Source organism: Stenella coeruleoalba (assembly GCF_951394435.1).
Source record: "Stenella coeruleoalba genome assembly, chromosome: 17".
Classification (NCBI taxonomy): Eukaryota; Metazoa; Chordata; class Mammalia; order Artiodactyla; family Delphinidae; genus Stenella; species Stenella coeruleoalba.
This window is the reverse complement of record NC_137163.1, coordinates 32,819,991-32,836,878: the sequence shown is the minus strand read 5'-3', so window position 1 is coordinate 32,836,878 and position 16,888 is coordinate 32,819,991. Positions and strand designations below refer to the sequence as shown.

General features: G+C 38.6%; 1 protein-coding gene across 1 annotated transcript in view; it reads left to right on the top strand.

Annotated features, from left to right (window-relative positions):
* FZD6 (frizzled class receptor 6) overlaps positions 1-16,888 on the top strand; it is a 76,423-nt gene that overhangs the window by 19,964 nt on the left and 39,571 nt on the right. Inside the window, exon 2 of the mRNA XM_079901727.1 lies at positions 1,235-1,305. The gene's annotated coding sequence lies outside the window, so the exon portion shown is untranslated. The remainder of the gene's footprint in view (positions 1-1,234; positions 1,306-16,888) is intronic.

The window sequence follows — 16,888 nt, the reverse complement described above, 5'->3', positions numbered from 1 at the left end:
TATCCTTAAATATTGAGTTTTAACCTTTCTAAGTATTTCCTTGAAATTTTCTAAGTGAAGCTAATGTTAATTGCAATTCATGCGTCACTGGATTTATGACATATTAAGCCTGAGCTAGTCAAGCTGGGAAGGGCAACAGTGGGCCCCAGGAGGAGGCATGAGGAATGGGAAAGAAGGAGAGGAAGAGAACTACTGTCTCTTCACCCACAAAGTAATATTTGTTTGGTCCACATCATATGGCTGTTGCAAGAATCAGAGGATCTACATTTCAGCAAGTGCTTTGTATTCACAGTACACCATATAAGTGAAAGGAATCATTACTGTTTAATAAGCCAGGGAAACAGTTCACTAAATTATTAGTGGTCTGAGTTACTGTTCAGTTCTCATGTATAGGATCATGCCTAAATGTTCCAAAGAAAATATTGATCTTTAAAAGATTGGTGTGTATCATAAATATAAACTAATAATAGAGTCATTAACTGGCATAAATTGTCCTGCTACTGTGACTTAATGACATGTCAACAAAAATCTAAAGTACGTAATAAAATTTTCTCAATACGTTGACATAATTTGAGACAGAATTGAGACAAGGATATAAAAGCACTTTGTTAACTGGAAAATGCCAAAGAGGTGCAAATTATTATTATCAGTTGAATTAAAGTTTTATTTATCTTCCTTTTTTTTTTAAGTTCATGTTGAAATATATCAACCAATTTCCAATTCAGTCCCATGACAGTATTTGTTGGTGCCATCTGCTGGAAGTTCCTGAAAAATTGATGATGTTAAGATGAACCAAATGATAAACAGCACAGTACATAGCATTTTAAGTACATGCATTCCTCACATATTAAAATTCATGTAGGTAAAATTCCTGGCATTCATTTCTTGTATTAAAAATTTGCTATGCAAAACATTTTGATGTTGAATAGATGAATATATTTCATAAATTGTAACATTCAGTCATTGCTTCATTCATTCAACCATTATTTTGAACTCTGGCTGTCTGCCAGGCCTTGTGATGAAAACTAGGGATGCAGGGAGGTGTAAGTAACTGTCTCTGCTCACAAGGGGTCAGGTCCTCCGTTTAGTGGGGGGATGACAGTTCCACAAGCAACTAAATGTAACGCATTGGGCTAAGCAAAGACTTCATGGGGGGAACTGAGGAGGGAACCTCTCCAATACAGGAGGCGATGGCCTTTTTCACAAAATATGGAAATCCACTATCTTTGCACAGGTGGAGGAGAGAAGGAAGAATTACAGAAGAAAAATCAAACTTGAGAAAGTGAAGCCATCAGACAAGCAGAGGTAGGAATAAAAAAAAACAAGCTTCCTCCAATTCTGTGAAACATCACAGGTGTCAAATGGTCTCCATGAACTTGAGTTCTATTTAAATTAATCTAGCCTTTTGTCTATTAAATGCACCATGGATTTCAGTATAGAGTGTATATATTCTGAAGACATATATTTATCATAAAACCCCAGCATAATTTGCCCTGCAGTGAATTCAGACAAAGCACAACTCTATGGGCTTTCATTCTCCTCAAAAAACCCATGCCAATCAGTTCATTAATCCCACAATAATGCAACCCTGCAATTTAAATGACTGAAATTTTTGGACCCCACTTATGGAACTCTAGGAGGATTTACAGGTATGGATAATAAAAGTTGTCTTTAGACCAGTGGTAATCAAACTTCAGTGTGTAGCAAAATTACCTGGAGGGCTTCTGAAAACACAGATCTACTGGGCTCCACCCTCAGAGCTTCTCATTCAGGAGGTCCTGAGTGGATCTGATCATTTGAGTTTCTAAGGAGTTACCCAGTGATGCTGATGCTGCTGGTCATTCTGACCAGTACGCAGTAGTACCTCATTGTAGTTCTGATTTGCATTTCTCTAATAACTGAGGCTTAACTATTGTTGCCAGAACTACTGACACATCACTGAGGCCCAGTGCTGCCACAGCTGCCACCCACTGACCAGCAGCAGCTGTGGGCCACTAAAACTGCCTGATGGCACTGGAGTTTGTAGCCATTCTCCCCTTCTCCCACCTCCCATCAGTGTCTTCCATTGGCACTGGGAGTTTATTGAAAGGAAATGTAGTTTTCAGGATCTAGAATTCAGCACTGTCCAGTAGAACTTTCTGCAGTGATGGAAATGTTCTATCATCTTTGCTGTCTGATACAATAACCACTAGCCACTTGGGGACTATTGAGTGCTTGAAATGTGGCTGCTATGACTGAGGAACTGAATTTTAAATTGTGTTTAATTTTAAATTAATGTAACTTGAAGAATCACATGTGGCTAGTGGTTTCTGTATTGGACAGTGCAGATTTAGCATCCTGCAATGCAGAGCAGATCATGGAAGGGCTAGATTGGAGCTGAGAGCAAACAGGCAAATGACTGGTAGAGGGTCAAAGGTCAGAGAGACCTGGGTTCCATCTTGCTCTCTACTTACTAGTGTGTAACCCTGGGCAAGTTACCTGTTCTCTAGAAGCCATCTGTAAAAATGGCAATGATAATAGTACTTACCTCCTAGGATTAGAGAGTTATTAGTAGAACCAAACAAGATGACGCAACTATTCAGCAAATGCCTGACTCATGTTAAGTACCAAATAAATGTTCATTATAATTATCATCTAAAATAAATATTTCCAAAATTTCTATTGGGAGGGAGAGGGTAAGATACAGGAAGTCTTTAGAGAGATGGTAGTCTAATTCGTTTCCCAGTGTTTCTTTTAGCTATAATTCTATGCATATATTTGCTGAACGTTTTCCTTTCCTATGTTATCCTTTGTCTCTTTGTCTAGCAAGAGATTTTAGTCTTTCTGTCCTTCTTATAATATATATAGACTGTTTGGTTGTTTTTTGTTTTAACTTGACTGATAATTACCATACTATTAAAGCCATACTATTATGGAAAACTGACTTAATTATCATACGTTATAGAAGCTCACAATTATGCCAAAATAACCTTTGTTGGACTTGACACAGTGAGAGAAGTTTTCTTGCTTTTTACTGTTTTGTTCCCAGGGGTGATTTCTCTGGCACCACTATGACATGCTATGAGGCTTTAGTCACACTTTATTACACTGTATGTTTATGTTTACCTTTTCCTTATCATATTCTGAAAGATTTGTAAATGTTTTATAATAGTTCTAATATGATACTTAATTTATTACCAAATATATTATTTTGTGCTCAAACTAGCTATCTTTCCCACAATCTTTTCTGCTTTTTTGATGGTTTGGACAAACAGACTAACATCTGGATACTTATTTTTTACACAAATAACATTGATATGGCCTATATGTTGTCAGCTGCTTAGAGAACACATATTCCAGTTGAAAATGACAGGAATTTCACAGGACATAGCCATCCTTGCAAGGGTGTTGGAGGAGCATCTTGTCTTGGTTCAAGTCAGAAACAGTGCTAACGAGACACACCCAGGAGTGAAATAATTCTCTCATGAGTGTAAAAAAAAAAAAAAATATATATATATATATATATATATATATATATATATATATATTTGCTCAACTACATTGTTAAACATGGTACATTTCTTAGATAACTTATGAGGGAGCCCCATGAGGAAAGGGTAAACATAAAAGGAATGTTGAGCTTTAAATGGAACCTAACACAACAGTAGCAAGGTGAGGCTGCAAGCAGCCAGTGGGCTGTGATTAGTATTCCCTGATGACATGTCCATGGCACTTAAGCCAGTCAAAGTCGTGTATGCTCTGAATTTTTCCTGTGTATATGCTATTAGCACTAGTGGGAGAGCTTTACATTAAGAAAAAAAAAAAAAAAATCACAGGGTCCCAGTTCTGCCATCCTGTCCCTCTCATGTTAAATCTAGTCCTCACATCTGGGAGAGTGATCCTTAAGGCCGGCGTTTGCTAAGACTAGGATCAATTTTTTCTTTTTTTTTTTTTTAAGCAGTCTAAGGCACTAGAACATAGAAGTCAGTAATTTGCTACAATCTTCCTTTCTAACTCTGAACAACATTTAAGCCAACAGCGGGAGATTAGCCGCAGGTCATCAGTTAGTGTTGTCTTTCAATTTTAAGTTATTTCCACATAGGTTATGCATACGAGACTGTCACTTGAAGAAAATCAGAAGAAATGCACGTGAGAAAATGCAGATGAGATGAAGAGGCAGTCAAACAGTTGTTTTCCTACACTGTAGAGGACACAGAAAGGAAAACATAAGAAAGCTTATTCCGCATTTACCTGTAACGTTTGACAGTGCTATTACCGCTTTCCAAAAGAGACTCTGTCTAGTTGCTGTCCCCTGAGTTACAGCTGCTGTGACGCCCTTTAGCACTGTGTGGAACTCCTGGAATGATGCCTGGACAAAAGGGGGTAATTTCTCTCTAACTTTGGCTTTCTAGACCACGATTCTTGATTATCAACAAGAGTGTGGCGTGGCACGTTCGTGGGGAGCTGAGACTCACAATATGAGATTATTTAATCTTGGAAGGGCTTTGAATTCCCATTTTCTGGCACTCTCTATGGTCATCCCAACACTCCTACATAACTCTACCTCTGATAAAAGGAGTAAGAGAACCTGGAGGAAGGGAATCTTGGGCTATGAGAGCTGCAAGCTATCCTGGGGACCACAGAATCCATCTCCTCCCTTACACATTAAGGTAAAGCTAGAGTGGCTTGACCCGAGTTTTCTTATGATTCTTTCCATGATGCCATGCTACGCATCATGAAAAAGCATCAAGTAAAATTCACAGCGTCCATCTAGTAGAGAGTGGGCAGTGGAGGGACTCACTAGGCATCAGGCACCATGCTAAGGGTTTTATGTACATTCTCTCGTATATTCCTCATACCAAATCTATACATTATTAGTATTCTCATTCTGCAGATTTATAAACTGAGGCTTTGAGAATTCAAGTCACAGAATAGTAAATGGCTGAGTCAGGATTCATACCCGGTTATGTCTGACTGGAAAGGCCATTTATTCAAACTGCTACACCATACTATATTATCTGTGTACAGTATAACTCATTCTAAAGAAAGAAGCATTGCCAAGAAGTGGAGAGTAACTTGAGACCCCAGGAGACCGTGAGATCCCAGGAAACATATCCAGGGCTACAATCATCCCTTGATGATAATAATAATAGTGATAGTTGCCATTAACTGAGGGCCTACTAAAGGCCAGGCACGTTATATTTGTTACTTCATTTAATTATCACAACCACCTTGTGAGGTAGAGATATTATATACCCAGTTTTCACATGAGGAAACTGAGAATTAGAGAAATTAAATAAATTTTCCAAATCACTTAGTTGGCAAGTGGTAGAATGAAACTTTGCATTAAATATGAGTGTTTTGAAACACCATGCTATTCGTACTAAGATGAGTGCCTGGCCCATGGAATCTGTTTCATAAATATTAAATGCATGAACAAGTGAATGAAAAAAAATGCACGAATGGGAACTAGAGTATGTACCTGTTATGTAATGCCCAAGTAGGCCTTAATTAGAATCTTTTGAAAACAAATAAGTAATGCATACATAATGTACCGTTTTGCTCCAAAAGTTAGAACTGGGACAAATCAGTGGAAATTGCAGACTTCATGTGGCTTCCTGTACAGGAATCTGGCTTCAAAAAGTTCATTGCCTAGATGACCTTTAATTCTGTGATTCAAAGATTCTGTGAGAGTCAGTGTCTCTACAGAGGCATAATAAAGAAAAGCATTTTAACAATGAGAGCTGCCTGGTAAAACAGTGACCTGCCCATTTTTGAGGGTGTTCCAGCTACATGACCACCTGCCGGAAAATCTGTAGAAGAAATTATTAAATTGGGCACTGTAGAAGATTGTTTGCAAAAAATGGCTGCAATTATTTTCTTCCCTTTTTCCACTCCCCTTTGCAAGATGACACTGGAGATCTGCCCATTGAGAGATGGCATTTCCCCACCCCTTGAATCTGGGCTGGCCTTGTGGACTGCTTTACCAAACAGAACACAACAGAAGCAATACTATGCCAGTTCTGAGTCTAGATCTCAAAAGGCCTTGCAGAGTTTCACTCTCCTTCTAGAAATTTCTGAGACCCATATGAACAAACCCTAGCTAGAGTAGTCTGCTGGAGAATGCCGGGCCATATGGAGAAGTATCACAGCCAATAGCCATCCTACCTCTGGAAGCAGAGTCGCCTAGCTGACCTGTAGCTGATCACAGATACATGAGAGGGCTTAACCTTTAAATTCATGGGCAGTAGTGGTTGTTGTGTGTTTCTCAAAAGCACCTCCTGAGATGAAAGGAAGAGATAGGGAATGCCCGATGTCCCAGTCAGAATAGGTCATGCCACCATCATCTACCTGTATTCCAGAAGGCCTCCAGGGACTTTCTTCAATGGACTTAGTGGTCAACATTAATTGGGCATCTTACTACTCTCCAGGCCATAGTTTTAATGCTTTATGTAAATTAATTCTTAAGCCTCAAAAGACCTAGTGAGAAATGTATTATTATTGAACTGATTTGACAGATATAGAAACCACGCCAGAGAACTGAAGGCACTTATCTAAGGTACAGAGTTAGTAAACGTCTAGCCTATGTTTCGAACTCAGGAAGTCCAAAGCTACAGCCCTAGCTGTTAGCCACACTACTCTGCCTCTTGCTATCTGACATAAAGGAGAAGATTGCCTGCAGGAACTATATATATCTTCACAAAACCTGGTAGTTGTAAATACTCCCCCAATGCCTTTCACCAGGCTCTCTTTACAGAGCCTGGGATGTCACAGAATACCTCATTCATTTTCCAGGCCTCTCCCATCTCAAAGTTGTTTTTCTTACTTCCCGTTCCTAAGGAATTCCATTGTTATACTTAAAGTTTAGAACCATGATCAGGAGAAATGTTTTAAAAGACTCATTACCCAAAGCATGGGAGCAATTAGAAAAAAAAAACACAAAAACCTCCTTTTCCAAAAGAGTATCAATTTTCCAGTATAAGAGTTTCCATCCTACCCAGGAATGAAAATGTGCATAAATTAGGTTTAGAAAAATATATGAGATGGGCTTATGCAAAAAGGCTTAACCAGGGAATCAAATGCTAAATAAAATGACAAAAGCAGATCTAATAATCATGCTTAATGTCCAAGATGTATCGGGTTTTTTTCCTCCATGATACAGTTTCCCTGCAGCTCATATATTTACAAAATGTCTCAAATCACTTTTTTTCTTGTTGAATAAAATGGACTGCCAACACTTCAACCATATGTAAACCAGTCCAACAGGAAAAAAGCCAAGGAATATATCCATTCTAACATTTTTTGCAGTCTGCTAGTGTATAGCTCTTTGGGAGAACTCCAATTGCCAAACTGGATGAAAAATGACCAAAACATACACACTTTTCTAGAAATTTCCTCTGCCTTATCTAATTTTTCCATTAGAGCAGGAGGTAGCACTCATTTCCCTCCCATTCTGTGTGTGTTTAGAGACCTCTCGTGGGAGAGTGGGTATCCTCTATCTCTTTCCACTCCCATCCCAGTGCTAGGGATTTGACCCTAGCAGAGTAGTGCGAATGCCTGTGTGTCTGCATGCAGACCTTCCTTTTATTTTACCCATTTGTCTAACTAATTATATTATTCTGTAATCTCAACTCCTTCTTGCCTGTGGCTTTTTAAGGCCCCGATAGGGACTCCTAACTTCACCTACCCCTTTAGACTAACCATCAAGCTCTCAAAAGCAAGATTCCAATCTTCTGGGAAGTTTTCCTGGAACCCTTTCTTTTTCTTTTCCTCTTCCTTTCTCTTTTTCTTTTCTTCTTTTTAATAGACTTTATATTTCAGACTGGCTTTAGGCTCACAGCAAAGTAGAGGGGTAAGTACAGAGAGTTCCCATACACTCCCTGCCCTCACACACACAGCCGCCCCACTATCAACATCCCCGCCAGAGTGGTGCGATTTGTTGCAAATGATGAACCTACATCGACATCATCATCACTCAGGGATCATACTTTACACTAGGGATCACTCTTGGTGTTGTACCTTCAGTGAGTTTTAACAGATGTCTAATGCTATGTATCCACCAGTATAGTATCATGTAGAATAGTTTCACTGCCCTAAAAATCCTCTGTGCTCTTCCTATTCATCCCTCCTTCCCCACTAACCCCTGGCAACCACCCATCTTTTACTGTTTCCATAGTTTTGCCTTTTTCAGAATGTCATAGAGTTGGAATCATACTATAGTTCTGTAGCTTTTTCAGATTGTCTTCTCTCAGTAATATGTATTTAAGATTCCTCCATGTCTTCTCATGGCTTGATAGCTCATTTCTTTTTAGTACTGAATACTATTCCATTGTCTGGACGTACCACAGTTTATTTATCCATCCACCCACTGTCTCAGTCAGCTTGGGCTGCTATGGCAAAACACCATAAACTTGGAGGCTTAAACAACAAACGTTTACTTCTCACAGTTCTGGAGCCTGGGAAGTGCAAGATCAAGGCATCAGTGGATTCGGTGCACTTCCTGGCTCACAGATGGCTGCCTTGTGGCTGTATCCTTACATGGTAGAAAAAGAAAGCTCTGGTGCTCTTCTTCCTCTGGCAAGGAACTAATCCCATCACGGGGGCTCCACCCTCATGTCCTCATCTAAATCTACTTACCTCCCAAAGACCCCACCTCCTAATAACATCACATTAGAGGTTAGGGCTTCAACATATGAATTTGGGAGTGGGGAGGGGACACAGACATTCAGTCCCTAACACTACTGAAGGACATTTTGGTTGATTCCAAGCTTTGGCTATCACAAATAAAATTGCTGCAAACATCAGAGAGCAGGTTTTTGCATGGGCATAATTTTTCAACTTATTTCGGTAAATACAAGGGGGTTTGATTGCTAGATCATATGGTTGTATGGAAAGTTACCGACCAGGGTCCCTGGATGCTTTAATCAATAGAAATTGATAAGAGGTCAGACAAGGAATTCAGGCAAGACTTTACTGGGACTCATGCTGCAGCATGAGGGAGCGAAAACAAGTATGAGGTGCCCTTGCTTGCTCCCCGAGGGGTGGCAGGGGGTGGGCTGGTTCCTTAAATGGGGGGAGGGTGGGAGTGGATTGGTGGGTCAGGCTGGAGGGGCGGCTTAGGTGGTCCGCCCACCTCCTCGTGATGCCGTGTGTGCAGGGATCGTGCACAGTGTCCTGCTTTTGCTCCTGGCACCTCAGAAGTGGCAGTTGGATTTGGCCTTTTTGTATCTTGTTGTTCATGATTTACCCCAACTGCACATGCACACAGTTATTTTTAGTCCCTTGTAGTTTCCTTGTATTCTGTTGCTCGAGGAGATCTTTGTCCAGGTGCAAGCACTGCAGCAAAGGGTCCCAGGTCCCAGGTCCCATCCTATCTCAGTAAGAGTATGTGTAGTTTTGTAAGAAACTGCCACACAGTCTTCCAAAGTAGCTGTACAATTTTTCATTCCCACTGGCAACTGAATGAGAATTCCTGTTGTTCCACATCCTTGTCAGCATTTGGTGTTGTCAGTGTTCTGGATTTTGGCCATTCTAATAGATGTATAGTGGTATCTCATTGTTGGTTTTAGTACTGTGTTTTTCTTTTCTGTTGTATATATACTACATTGTAAGATTTTCCTACAAAATGTTTTTATAAAAGTAATATATGCTCTATAAAAGTACCCTTTGCACATCAACCTCTGCCTTAGACTCTAATATTCTAACCAGCCACGAGGGACCCAACATCAACAGTTTCTTATACCTCCTTAGAAGTATATCTTTTTATCTCTCCTCTGCATCTCTATCCCTCCCACCATGTCCTGGTCTCACCCAACTCAAGCCTAGACCTGTCAGTGTGTTTTTGTTTTTAAATAATTAAATTTATTTAGGAAAACTTTCTGTAACTTTCATATTTGTTTTATAATTACAGTAAGCCCAGAGAAACGATTTTACAGTCTCTGGTGTCTCTGGTTGTTGAACTACCCATGTAATTCTCTTACTGTCATTTTTGCTACAGTGGATTTATTCATCAAATTCAAATACAATATTTATTTTATCCAGAGTTTTTACTAAAATGGAAATATTTTATTCATAAAATTCCTGTTTAAATCACCTCTCTTTTTTAAATAAAATATTATCCTTAAGATTATAATCCATTCAATTTGAGCAAAAGTATAGTTATTTAAGTAAAAAGTTCATGTTCAGATTAAAAATGAAAGTGATTATATGAAATTATCCATAAAAAGAGATTGAAATTGACCCAAGTTTTTATTGTGGTTTTAGTTGTTCATTAGTAGGTTTATTTGGAAGCTGAATCCACCTTGAGTGTGGATTCTACTTTCCGATAAGGCAGTGTGGGAAAGAAAACCCACCCAATGGAAGAGGGTGATAAAGACCACTTCCCCATCCCCCATCCTCACCCTCCACCTCCACCCCAATGGGAAGAAATGCCTCATCATGAATGGAGAAGGTGAAGGGCCAGGCCAAGCAATGTGGGAGAAGGACTTCCTTTTCCCATGAACTCTCCCTTTGGCAGCAAGGGCCTCTAGATTGGAGGAAGGGGTGGAGGGCCAAAGACTGGCGCAGCTTTCCCTGGCTTGAAGATTTCTGCAACAAGAACGGGCATGTACATGTCCTGCTCAGCACTCCATTTCCCCTCAAATAAATTAATTAATTAAAGTTTTAAGCTTTGCCAAAGTTATACAAACAAAAGTTAACTAGTTCTACAAGGTTTATTATTAATAAGAACATAGGTCAGTAACCTCACCTCCCGTTATTTCCCCTTACCTAGAGGAAATCAGTTAGACTCTTTTAATTGTTATGAACTGCCTCAAAGTCCACCTGAATTACTCCATTTCTCTGGCCTCCACTATCTTGTTTTCTTCCTTTCAAGAGGAATGAATTCTGATTGTAAGTTTCTTACAAATTTTAGGGACTCTTTTTTTTTTGCTGTACGCGGGCCTCTCACTGTTGTGGCCTCTCCCGTTGCGGAGCACAGGCTCCGGACGCGCAGGCTCAGCGGCCATGGCTCACGGGCCCAGCCGCTCCGCGGCATGTGGGATCTTCCCAGACCGGGGCACGAACCCGTGTCCCCTGTATCGGCAGGCGGACTCTCAACCACTGCGCCACCAGGGAAGCCCTAGGGACTCTTTTTAAGGGAAGGTCAGATTTCAAATGTAAAATTAAATGGAGCTCTGAGGCTTGAGCGTCATTAGCTTCATGGTAAAGCTGCCTCTGCCTTCCAGTGAAAACACACAAGGCCTATTGTTTTAAACTATCCTGTTTCCCAATCCACATACCATGTCTGGAACACCAAATCTCTCAAAAATTTTACATTCCATTGCTTCCGAAAGCCCACCTCCTCTATAAAGTCTTTTCTACTGAACAGCAGAAACAGTGATATTTCTTTAATTCCAGTTTCTCTAAAATTTAATTCCATATTTTCCTCCACTTATCACCCTACAACACATACTTATCCCATTTGTTTTAAGTCCATTTTAGAAAATGACATATAGTCCTGAGCAGCCCATGATGCACAATTAGGTATAAAGTTGGCTTTGCATATCAAAGGACATTAGTTATTATCTGTATCATTACATTTGAGGCAGAAGCCCTTTTCTAGGTGCAGAAAGATTTAGGGAAATACAATTTCTAGTATTTGACTTAATATAGCTGATTGGCTAGAAAAAGGGACAAAATATTAAAGATGACCAGATGGAAGGTAATGAAGCCACTAGAAACAAAACCAAGTAGGGTAAAAATCACAGGCACAAAATGCAACTCCAAGCATTAGTAGAGCTGAAGCTGTTTTTCGTTCGCATTATGAAACTCTTTACCTGCAAATGACAATACCAGAGCTCCAACAAGGCAATCTTATACATCAAACTGTCATGAAAATATGTGGCTCTTTCCTGCAGTGTCATTTTACTACCAAAATTTTTATTTTCCAGTAATACTGGAGGTAGTAATTAGAAGGTGTATTATTTCTGGCCAACCATAATGGATACAACCACAGCAAAAGGTTAATTGTTATGCCACAAACACTGCAGTAATTAGCTTTTTCTTTTTTTGAATAGATCTTCATTGGAGTATAATTGCTTCACAATACTGTGTTAGTTTCCATTGTACACCAAAGTGAATCAGCCATATGCATACATATGTCCGCATATCCCCTCCCTCTTGAGCCTCCCTCCCACCCTCCCTATCCCACCCCTCTAGGTCATATGGTACCCGTGAACCTAGTTGCAGGGCAGTAATTAGCTTTTAAAGCAGGGCTCAACAGGCAACATCAAGTAAAAGCTTTTAAATAAAGGTTATCCTCGATGTTGTGCCCGTAGACTCCCCTAAATTAAGTCAATAAGCCATCAAATTCACACGTGTCATCTGGAGGGACTGGAGCCATGGGGAGAGCTTTCAAGGGTTAGACCAAGAAGAGTTTGGGAGGAAACTTCAGGAGGGAAGTAGCCCATGCAGCCCAAGTTCCTCTCTTTCCCTCTGTTCTTTTCTATGCCTCTGCTCAGTTCAGACTCCTCCAGTGGAGGTCCCCCTACTGCTGTTTACTCCCCAGCCCCCAAACGCCTGGGCATCAGGTGAGTGGTCACAAGCAGGCCTACCCACATGTTTGTAGGCCCCAGGCAAGAGTACAAAGGAGGGCACCATGCTCTATTTATTTATTTCTTTTATGGAAGTATAGTTGATTTACAATGTTGTGTTAATTTCTGGTGTACAACAAAGTGATTCAGTTATATGTGTATATATATTCTTTTTCATACTCTTTTCCATTATGGTTTTTCCATTCAGGATACTGAATATAGTTTCCAATGCTATACAGTAGGACTTTGTTTTTATCTATTTTATATATAGTAGTTTGTATCTGCCAATCCCAGACTCCTAATTTATCCCTCCCCCACCCCCTTTCCCCTTTGGTAGCCATAAATTTGTTCTCTATGTCTGTGAGTCTGTTTCTGTTTTGTAAATAAGTTCACTTGTGTCATATTTCAGATTCCACATGTATGGGATATCATATGGTATTTGTCCTCTTTCTGACTTACTTCACTTAGTATGATAATCCCTAGGTCCATCCATGTTGCTGCAAATGGCATTATTTCATTCTTTTTTATGGCTGAGTAGTAGTATTCTATTGTGTATATATACTTCATCTTCTTTATCCATTCATCTGTCAATAGACATTTAGGTTGTTTCCATGTCTTGCCTATTGTAAATAGTGCTGCTATAAACATTGAGGTGAATGTATCTTTTCAAATTATAATTTTGTCTAGATATACGCCCAGGAGTGGGATTGCTGGATCATACAGCAACTCTGTTTTTAGTTTTTTTGGAACCTCCATACTGTTTTCCATAGTAGCTGCGCCTCTATGTTTACATAGTTAAAAGTCATGAATCAAGCTAACAAACTGTTAAATAAAATATGTTCAGTCTTCCTACATTTATCCTAAGATAAAAATTTTGTAATGTATAAAGCTGTAGTTTAATGAGTATGGACAAGCTATCAGCGATGAAAAAATTTAATTAATATCGTGTGTGTCTGCATAGTCTGGTGATAGGCTGTAGATGTTTGGATAAGTAATAAAATAAAAATTCACACAACTTACTCTATGAAATTTATTTTTTCCCCTTCATTTCAGCAAAATCAATTAATGATGCTGTTATAATCATGATTTTCATATTGATATAACCAGTGTTCTATTAATAATAATGCCAAATTACATAATATTGTAGCTTTGGAATTTTAAAATTTAATTTCTTGGAGAAACTTTGTTCTGCTAAGGCAGTAGCAGTTGGAATTGTCAATCAAATTCTTAAAACAATACTTATTTTAGAAAATGAAGGATTGGGGTTTCTCGTCTGGCATGTAAAGAGTATAGAGGCCATCACTCCATCCTAACAAGTAAAAAGCTGAACAAACTGAAAATCAACAACTCTTCTTAGATCTGTTAGAGAATTGAGATCACAAAGCAAACTGCTGCTCCCAAAATTGGAGAGACAAACAGGCAGAACAGAGAATAACAACTTACTGGGCAGAAACCTCCAGGGGGACCAGTAGGCGGTATAAAAACCTGAACTGTAATAGATGAACTCCTGGAGACTCAGTGCAGAAGATTGCTAGAGTTAAAAACTCCATAGGGACCCAGTCTTTGGGGGATACCCACACTTTTGTGAGTTTTATTTTCTGAAGCTCTACCAGATTCTCACAGTGAATATTGGAGAAAAAGCCCCTTACATTTCTGGCAGGGAGGAAAAAAAAGGAAAAAATTTGAAATATGTCAGAGCATTCTGTTCTTAACCAGACCTGCTCTTCAGAGAAACTGTCTTACCAGAGGCTGATCTATAGGGGTTTTATCACAGCCTAACTGACCAGGGGGAAGAGAAATACCCAATCCCAGCCCACTCTAGCCATACTATCCCACCTAATGGGGGTATAAACTGAGAAGCACTTGTGAAGTTCATAGCCCAAGGCCACAGGCTCACTAAAAGACTGAGACCTAATCATAGGTCTATAGAATGCTTCCCACACCACCCCCACCTTAACACCACAGCACTGAAGCCTTGTTTACCCAAGTTCCTTTTACCCAGTACATCATGTCTGACTTTCAACAAAAAGTTACATGGCATACTATAAAGCAAAAAACCCAATTTGGAGAAACAGAGCAAGCATCAGAACCAGACTCAGATATGGCAGTAATGTTGAAATTATCAGATCAGAAATTTAAAATAACTATGATTAATATGCTAAGAGCTGTAAGAGAAAAAGTAGACAACATGCAAGAGCAAATGGATAATGTAAGCAGATAAAGGGAAATTCTAAGAAAGAATCACAAAGAAATGCTAGAGATCAAAAACAGCGTAATGGAAATGAAGACTGCTTTTAATGGGCTCTTTAGTAGACTGGACACAGTTGAGGAAAGAACCTCTGAGCTTGAGGATATGTCAATACAAACTTACGAAACTGAAAAGCAAAGAGAGACAAAAGATTGAAAAAAAAATCGAATAGAATGTCCAGGAACTCTGGGGCAACTACAAAAGTGTAACATATGTGTAATGGGAATACCAGAGGAGAAGAAAGAGAGAAAGAAACAGAAGAAATATTTGAAGAAATAATGACTGAGAATCTACCCCAAATTAATGTCAGGCACCAAACCACAGATATAGGAAGCTCAGAGAACACCTAGCGGGATAAATGCAGAAAACAAACATTACACCTAGGCATATCAAATGCATACTGCAGAAAATTAAAAGTAAAGAAAAAATCTTGAAGCCAGAGTGGGGGGGAAAATCTTACTTATGGAGGAGGAAAAACAAGAATTATGTGCAACTACTCCTCAGAAATCATGCAAGCAAGAATAGACTGGACTGAAATATTTAGTGTTGAGAGAAAAAACCCCACCAACCTAGAATTCTGTATCCTACAAAATCATCCTTCAAAAGTTAAGGAAAAATAAAGACTTTCTCAGTCGAACATTGAGGGAATTTGTTGCCTTGCAAGAAATGTTAAAATAAGCTCTTCAGAGAAAACAAAAATTATATAGGTCAGAAACATGATCTAATAAAGGAAGGAAAAGCATTAGAGAAAGAATAAGTAAAAGCAAACCAAAACTTTTATTTTTCTTATTCTTAATTGATTTAAGAGATAACAGTTCTTTCAAAACAGTAATAGCAACTACATATTCAATGATTATAGCTTATGTATAAGTGAAATAAATGACAACAATGATATAAAGCGTGGGAGGGAGGAATTAAGAATGCTTTGTAATTATAAGGCACTTGCACAACTTCTGAAGCAGTATAGTGTTATTTGAAAGTGGACTTGGATGAGTTGTAAACATATTATTGCAAACAATAGGGCAACTAATTTTTTTAAAAAAGTAAAAAAAGTATAATTGATATGCTAAGAAAGGAGAGAAAATGGAATTATACAAAATGCTCAATTAAAACCACAAAAAGCAGAAAAAGAGTGGAAGGAAAAAATAGCAACAAGACCAAGGGCAATGAATAGAAAATAGTATCATAATCCAACTATATCAATAATCACTTTAAACATCAATGGTAAAAATCCACTAATTAAAAGGCAGAGGTCATCAGAGTGGATGAAAACACAAGTCCCAACGATGTCCACAAGAAACCCATTTTAAAAATAAAGACACATATAGATTAAAAGTAAAGGAATGGAGAAAGATATGCCACACTAACACTAATCAAAAGAAAGCTGGAGTAGCTATATTAATTTCAGAAGAGCAGACTTCAGATTTATCATAGGTATACAAGGCTGATTCAACATTTGAAAATTCATGTAATCCATCACATCACAAGCTAAGGAAGAAAAATCACATAATCATATCAATATATGCAGAAAAAAACACTTGATGAAATCCAACACGCATTCAAGATAAAAACTCTCAGCAAACTAGGAATAGAGGGGAAGTTCCTCAACCTGCTAAAGAACATCTACAAAAAACCTACAGCTAACATCATCCTAAAAAGCTAGAAGCTTTCCTGCTGAGATTAGGAATAGGCAAGAATGTTCCTTCTCACTACAGTATTCCTTTTCAACATTGTACTGGAAGTCCTAGCTAATGCAATAAGACCAAAAAAAGAAAGAAAGAAAGAAAGAAAAAGTATACAGATTGGGAGGGAAGAAATAAAATTGTTTTTGTTTATAGATGACACGATTGTCTATGTAGAAAATCTGGAAAGATCTACTAAAAAACTCCTGTAACTAATAAGTGATTCTAGTACGCTTGCAGGATACAAGGTTAACATAAATCTCATCGCTTTCCTATATACCAGCAATGAACAAGTGAATTTGAAATAAAAAATACAATACCAATTAAAAACAAACAAATAAACAACCCCAATACCGTTTACATTAACATCCTGAAAAATGAAATACGTGAGCATTAAACTAACAAAA